The sequence below is a fragment of the Octopus bimaculoides genome, chromosome 8 (assembly GCF_001194135.2).
Source record: "Octopus bimaculoides isolate UCB-OBI-ISO-001 chromosome 8, ASM119413v2, whole genome shotgun sequence".
Lineage (NCBI taxonomy): Eukaryota > Metazoa > Mollusca > Cephalopoda > Octopoda > Octopodidae > Octopus > Octopus bimaculoides.
The window spans coordinates 73,680,856-73,689,183 of NC_068988.1; the positions used below are offsets into that span (position 1 = coordinate 73,680,856).

General features: G+C 36.0%; 1 long non-coding RNA gene across 1 annotated transcript in view; it reads left to right on the forward strand.

Annotated features, from left to right (window-relative positions):
- Window positions 1–4,883, forward strand: part of LOC128248587 (uncharacterized) — a 47,433-nt gene extending 42,550 nt beyond the window's left edge. Inside the window, exon 2 of the long non-coding RNA XR_008264765.1 lies at window positions 4,382–4,883. This is a non-coding gene — a long non-coding RNA (uncharacterized LOC128248587). The remainder of the gene's footprint in view (window positions 1–4,381) is intronic.
- The last annotated feature ends 3,445 nt before the right edge of the window (window positions 4,884–8,328 follow it).

The window sequence follows — 8,328 nt, forward strand, 5'->3', positions numbered from 1 at the left end:
TATATATATATATATATATATATATATATATATATATATATTTGTAAAACTACTTTTCCATGTCCAGGTGGTTCAAACAGATTTTGTACACTCGTCGCCAACCCTCGTCTATTTCCAAGTAAGGTAATATTTCACCGTACCCAGACATGATAACCTGTAAGATTGGCAACAAAGAGTACATCTTGCGTGATAGTGATACTCAGTTACAACTACTGTCCGATGTTAAGACAAAGAGACGATAAACACACATACACACACACATATATATACATATGTATATACATATATGCATATAAATGTATGCATGCATATGTATGTATTCGATGGGGTGCTGAGAAATTTCTGGTTTTAAGGGTATCGCGAAAGGTCTGATTGGAGGCCCAAATTTCTGTGTTCTTAGAAAAACTGAAGGACCACTGCAATAAGTGTATGAATCTGAGAGGGGAACAGGTTGAATAGAATCATAATTAAGTAATCGTCCAGTGTTTTTATTTTTACCGAAAGACAGGAGCTTTTCAGCACCCACTCGTACATGTACATACATACATACATACATACATACATACATACATACTCGTACACACAAATGCATACATACTGTTGCCTTATTTGGGGTCTCTTACCGTGATATAGGTTAATCTGAGACCTTAGGTAGCAGGAGGCCAAGTTGTTTCTTGAAAACACCTACCACTACTCCATGAAAATCTCTCGGATGTTTTGGCAAGGCATTCAATGGCTGTGGTCCTTTGAATCTCAAGCGATTGTAGTATACGATCCTCACTCAAGACGGGGCAGTGACGTCCAGTTCGGGGGTTTGTATAGCTCTTGATGCCAAAGTTTAGTGACAGCCTCTCCAGGATCTTCCATGCTTATATCACTGGATACCTCTTCCATCTTCGCTCCAGGGAGTCGAGTCGTAGCTCTTTCAATTTCTCCCTGCTGCTCAGCTGTTCCATAGATGCAATTTTTCTGGCATAGCACAGCTGAACTGCCTCAAGTTCCGCTATTTATTTGACATTGTATGGTAACCACAATTGAGAGTAGTAGTCCGGACGGCTGAGTACAAATGTCCTCCATAAACCAACATAGTCTCCTGACCCCTTGTTTTGAAGGGATCATCCGATCATTCGCCTGCACACTGCCACCATCCTGGTAATGTGTACGTGAAATGGGGCGTTGTTGCTCGTATCAATCTTGCTCGCATCAATCCAGATCGAGTACTTGACTCTGGAATTGCCACTCCTTTTGGTCCCAAGTAGAGTTGTTGCAGCGTGTGAGTACTAACGAGAGGAGGCATTAGAATTTACCGGTTTTAAATTGCATGTTGTTTTCTTGAGCCCATTTATATATGGTATCAGAAGGTCCCTTGACTGCTTGTACTACTTTTGTGTCGTCAGCATATCTAGTAAGTGTGGCTATCTGTGTAATTGATGGCATGTCTGAGAGAGCCAACATAAACAGCAGCGGCTCTAATACAGTTCCCTAAGGCACTCCACTTTCTATTACTGTCTCCTTGGAGAGGCTCCATTAGCTGTCACAGCCTGGCTTCTGTCTTTCAAGAAGTCATGCAACCACTCTCCCAGTTTTCCGACTTTGCCGAGTTTCAGTAGTTTGTACATATCATCCCATGATCAACCTTATCAAAGATCTTTACAAAGTCAAGATATATCATAACCACGTTTGAGTGATTCATTAGAACCTGTGTAAGATAGATACTTCCCGAGCAAAAGCTATGTTGGGTGTCATGGAACAAGTCATTATCTTCAAAGAATGCAATCAGTTCCCTCCTGGCAATGCGTTCCATGACTTTGCTGGCATGAGAGGTTAGAGAGACAGGTCTATAATTTTTAGCATCTGCTCTGCTACCCCAATCTTAATGTATAGGACATATCATACCTTCCTTTAACATTTTCGGAAGTCTCCTAGTTACAAGGAAGCTCTGGAAGAATATCTGTGGTGGTCTTGCTAGAGTCCCTTTGCATTACTTTAAGGGGATTACTGAGAATCTATCAGGGCTTGTAGCTGAGTTTGAGTTCATTTCATCAATTGCTGATATTACATTCGTTTCCTCTATTTCGATGTTATCAATAATTGCCAACTCTTTGTGTAGGCCTGTGGTGCCGAAGAATTTATCAAGCTTAGTTTTTTGCGAGTTCCCTAGTGGAGTTATGAAAACATTCTTATATTGTACATTCAGTATTTTACTGATCCTCTAGGGGTGTTAGAGTTCATTTTTGATCTCAAGCAGTTTGTTTGAGATAGGTTCCTTTGCTATCCTTCAGTGGCCCATCTAGGCGGTCAGTTCGAAATACAACATACTTTGGTATGTGTATCTCAGCATCTGATATGTCCGTGTTCAGATGTGTTACTGTTAGAGCTTATTGTTTGATTACGTGTCACTGTCTCCCAGATATTGAGTTTTGTGTGGGTAGAACGTTAGAAAGCCCTTGATGTTCAGCAGGATTACTGGTGTAACGTATAGAGTGTGGTACTGGTCACTGGTCTGGTATGTGCAGAGGTAGCCACTCTGGATCTTTTGTTGTTTGTGATGGTTTTGGGTGTTGGTATGTGTTTTTCAGACCCTTGTTGAGCAGCTGCTGTCCGCACTCCAACCATAGTTTGTTTTCTCGTATTAGCAGTTTCATGGTAGTGTAACCTGGCCCTGTGTCCTTGAGGACAGTTTTTCTATGCCAGCATGTACCCTTTACATAGAACTTCCAGACTGGTTGAGCTTTCTTTTTACCAGAACCTTTGTATTCGCAAGTTCTAATTCGTTTTCCTTTTCTTTCTGCTCCCACATTGGGCCCATGTTCACTCTCAGCTTGCCTGCTTGCTTGTGTCTTCGTCTTCATCTTTGGCTTCATCTGTTTCTCCTGGAGGACCTTTACTTTATTGCTGTTGTTCTCCTCTGTACATGTCTTCATCTTTTCTTTTGTTTCTCTTGGTGGACTTTGCTTTGTTGATGTTGTTCTGATACTCACAGTTGTGCAGTGATGATATCTGTTTTGCTTTGTTCTTCCCTCATAACATCATCCTGACCCTTCTCAGATTCCATTGAGATACTGGTTTCTTTTTCACCCTTTTGTGTTTTCGACTCCTATTTAAATATTTTGTCTAGTAACTCCATATTCGGTGGAATTAAGGCATATGAATGACCTCATTCTTTTCCTCTCGGTAAAAACCAAAACTCTTCAAGGCTTCTGCAATTAGAGATTTTGGCGGCGATCCTTCTGCGAGGCTTCATGCCTTAATTGCCTCAAACAGCCAATTACCTTGTATTTTGAAGTTTATGTTGTCTTTGGTGTAGTTGGCTTTGCTGAGGTCCATGTTGTTGAGATAAGGATGAAAAAAGGTTTGGAAGAGGTAGAGACAGATTTGCAGAGAGAGAAAAGAGAGAGCGAGTAGTGAAGAAGGCAGAGAGAGAGAGAGATGGAAAGGGAGAGAGAAAGAGAGAGAGAGATGTAAAGGTAATGAAGAATGCAGAGAGAAAGAAGAGCAAGAAAGAGAAATGTAAAAATAGTGAAGAAACCAGAGAGAGGAGACTGCAAGAGATAAATATATGGAAATGGCGAAACATTCGAATCAATCTTAATGCAATTATAGATTGAGAGATAAAAGGTGGATATTTTTAGGGTAAGTGAAAGTAAGATAAAGAGACAATAAGCGTAAGAGAGGGTAAAAGAGAGAGAGCGAAGAGGGGAAAAAAGCAAAAAGAAACAGATAAATTGATATACATGGAAATACATTTAGATAGATAGATAGATAGATAGATAGATAGATAGATAGATAGATAGATAGATAGATAGATAGATAGATAGATAGATCGATAGATAGATAGACCTTTTCAGCTCGATGGAAAGAAAGAGAAGCGTGTGCAATTAAATACCGTCTCACTTGATAATCGTAAGAGACATATGTAGTTGATTAATTAACTTATTTTGTCTGAAGTTTGCAAATATATACACGAGGACCTATTTGTGTTTAGTTTTGCAAATAATTATACGAGAAGATATATATACGTGGTGTTTATTTTTTTATGATTACTTTCGCCTGAAAATCTATGAACATGGGAATCTATATATATGTTGCCTCAAAAGCTGCAAAAATTCATACGTGATGCATGTTTGTTTTTTAATGAAAGGAAAAGTTAGATGAGAAAAAAACTTACTATACATTTATCGGTATATAAAGTCCGATAAATGTAGCCCCTACGAAAACAATTTTACCTCAAGACTTCAACTTTTGATAACTTTCAGTGATTAAATAAACAAAAATTGCATACATACGTTGTTCTTGTATTATTCTAAGAAAATGAAATATTATACCATGTAAGCTTGGAACTTAATTTTTGTTTTGTAAGTTGTTGTTTTTTTTATCTCAGACGTTCAGAACCACGTTGTTGGTCGAAGATGATAAGTGTAGCAGGAATATTTAGCAAATTACCCATTATCACGACGATTCGCTAGAATATTGTCCACGTGATCAACAAAATCAGACAAATCACGATTTCTCGACGAATAGGCTCCAGTAATGATATTTTCTTTCGACGCGCTTCATTTTGAGCCTATCGACCAGTATAAATTCAGTATGTCGTGAACACTACGAGACAGAGAGCTTTGGGATACAGCAGACAGAGCATTGACAAACATTGTAGAGTTGGCAAACAGAGATGGAGGACAGCAGCTGACAATACAAAGGCAATGAACAGCCAGCAGGCGAACGACATAAGAAATCAGCCGGCAAGCAACTAACCATACTTTATTTGCTGCTACAACTACACCAAGAACAAAAATAACCCTGGACATTTTGTCGTTTGTAGTAATGACAGCTATCATTCCTTGCGTTGTTTATCAAGAATAAATTGTTCTTTATCAAAATTTCAACAGATTCCAGTGTTTCTTTCTGTACATAAATATAGTTAGTTTATACTCCGTATTTGACGGAGATTCCGTCTATATTAATTTTATAATATATAGCGCTTTCTCAGAGTCGATTCAGGATTGATCATTGCGAAATGCTGTCAGTTTCTTAGAGAGTTTGTTAAATTTTTTCAGGATGAAGTAAATGTATGTCGCAACAGCAGGTCGCCATCTTGATATATATATATATATATATATATATACGTCCTGTACCCATATATGCATGTATATATACATATATATGTAGGTATGTACATATATGAATGTATATATGCATATATTTATATATTATATATGTATATATATATATATATATATATATAATTCATAAACGTTACGCAAATAACAATATTTTTAAAGCAAAACAGTTTAATATTTAATTGTGCGCACGCGCGCGCGCGTGTGTGAAACTGATGAAATAAGTATAATTTACGATAAAAATTTGCATTTTGATTAAATTACCAGCTACTGTGAAGTAAAACCTCTCACTACAGTTCGTCTGAATTTAACGTCTCTGGCTATCACTCACTCCCACTTCGTTTGTTGTTTTGTTTCCCTCTACGAGCGTGACCGACGTGAGACACATTGTGTTTTATTATATGTAAAATGGTAATTACATTAAAAAAAACATGGATACTGAAAATGATATGAATAAATCATGATAGACACAGTAAACTGAAACAATATATTTTTCTTTAAGTGTAAAAATCTTACTCATATAGAGATTATTTTTTAGTTTTCACGAATTTTTATTCACATGACCTTTGATATCATTCAAGAATACGATAATAGTAGCGTGAAATTTAAACTATATTAGTAAAAACAATAGAACTCCGGACTTTCAGGTATCTTCTGGTTGTTTTATTTCTTCGGATTCAATAAGATAGACACCAGTCGAATCACTTGAGCATCGGTTTCTCCAATAAGAATTAGACTTGTACCTTGTCAAAGGAATTTAATTTATGCCAAAAGTTATCAAGTGCTATACTACATGCTCTTAAATACTATGCAGATACAATGAACAGATAGAGATGGCAAACCTAGACCAGAATCAGTGTTAAACATGAAAATTATAATGCACAATAACTACCTTACTAAGCTGGTTTCTTTTACTTGCATTTACAACAAAGACATTTGCGCATGCACACGCACGTACACACATACAGAGACATTCACACATACATGCACTCACACTCACACAAGAAAATTAGTTTCCGCAAATTGACAGTCTAGTTTCAACTCCTGGAATTTCCGATTATTGCCCTCATAGCTTCGAGGAAAAATATTCCTTTCCTTATCTTAAAACTTAGTCTAGAATCTCAAAAACTTATCCATTAGAAAAGTTGTCTCTTCACTTATGTTTTCCCAATTTTCTTCCACTTTCCCCGATCGATATAGACGCCAGCAATTACAATCTACAGAAGTATGAGAGAAAATTAGATAAATGAAAAGAAATTATTACTCGGGTTTCTCTGTTTTTCGTCCTTTCTGATGAAGAAGCCATGTAAAAGATTGTTCAATTAGCGAAAGCTAGTGCTCTTTGATCTTGTACGAATTCCGAGAATCAGTATCAAATCACAGCTGATCATAGAAGATGCTTTCAGCAAAACTCGTGAATATTTGTCGCAAGGAATTAAAAAAATATATTCAATAATTTTGTGTAATTTCTCAATTAAAAATGAAAAAAAAGCAAATAATCACAATTTGCAAGAAATAGTGTAAAATCATATATAAATTGTGTATCTGCGCACGCGCATGCACGCATGCACACACACACACACACAAACACACACACACACACACACATACACACACACACGCACACGCATTCACGCACGCGCACTCACGCACACAAAGCTTATATGTATTGGTGTAGATATATAATGTGTGCAATCGTAAGTTTAGTTATATAAGGAAAGGAATACTAAATATAGAAATGGCTTAATATTTTTACGTTTAATAACATGCAGAAGTTGAAATATATAGTAGTGTATTGGTGTCGTAAAAAAATGTCAACATTTTAAAAGAAATAAACTGCAACTGGTATTTAACAAATGTATTGCTCGTATAATACATGCCGTATACTTGCTAAAGACTTGCCACAATGCATCCTATATTGTCAGGCTAGGCTCTGATCAAAGTTCATTTGCCATGAATATGATTAATGTAGCATGCATTCCATACATACATAATATAAGTATCATTACATGTTCTATATAGAAAGTTGTTGAAACATAATACATCGTATACAAATATTATCCAATATTCACTACATATATTTCCTATGGTTTAATAGAAATGAGTTTCCATAGAAAATTATACAATTTTGTTTTAATAGATTATGCATATTTGCAATATATGTTATACAGTGAGGTCTCTATATACGAACATAATCCTTTGTGGAGCCCTGTTCGTAAACCAAATAATTCGTCCTCTTTCTCTCTTTTTTCTTTTCTTTTTTTCTTTTCCTTTTATTTCTTTTTTTTTTCTTTTTCTTTATTCCTCTCTTCCTATCTTCGATTTGACCTTACTAATACATTCCCTACTTTTAGGTCACTTTAAATAAAACCCTTGATTCAATAACACTGTGTACAAACTCTATACTCGGAATGACCAATTTCAAATACTATTGGATTTTACTCATAAGATGCTGGAATCTTATATGTAGACCATTCTGTCTAAATAATGGATTTACAAATACATTATCCCTGCATATCTCACATCTATTTTCGTTCCTCCAATTCACTCTCTATTTCGTATCTTATCTAAATTAACTATTGCTTAACCATCTTCTCACACCGTCTCCGATGAAGGGATATAATAAATATCCTGGAAACAGCTGTAAGACATTCTATTTGTAAATGTTCTAAAATCTACACAGCCTTGGTTTTTTTATCTCATTACGAAAAGTGAATCTTTATATCCATACATACATACATACATACATACATACATACATACATACATACATACACACATACAAATAAAAATACCCTGTTGTTGCTGTTGAAATTTCAATGAAAGAGACTTGGATCTAGGTTAGAAACCGGTTCTTTCTCTATTGGCAAGAGATCTTAAAATAAACTATATATGTTGTTCTATCAGTATTTACGCGTTGAAAAAATATATCTTTCACTTGTACTATATATATATCTTCTTTTATTCGTTTACTTGTTTCAGTCATTTGACTACGGCTATGCTGGAGCACCACCTTTAGTCGAGCAAATCGACCCCAAAACTTATTCTTTGTAAGCCTGGTATTTATTCTATCGGACTCTTATGCCGAACCTCTAAGTTACGAGGACGTAAACACACCAACATCGGTGTCAAGCGATGGTGGAGGCGCAAGCACAAACACACGAATACATACATATATATAGGTGTATGTAAATATATATATATATATATA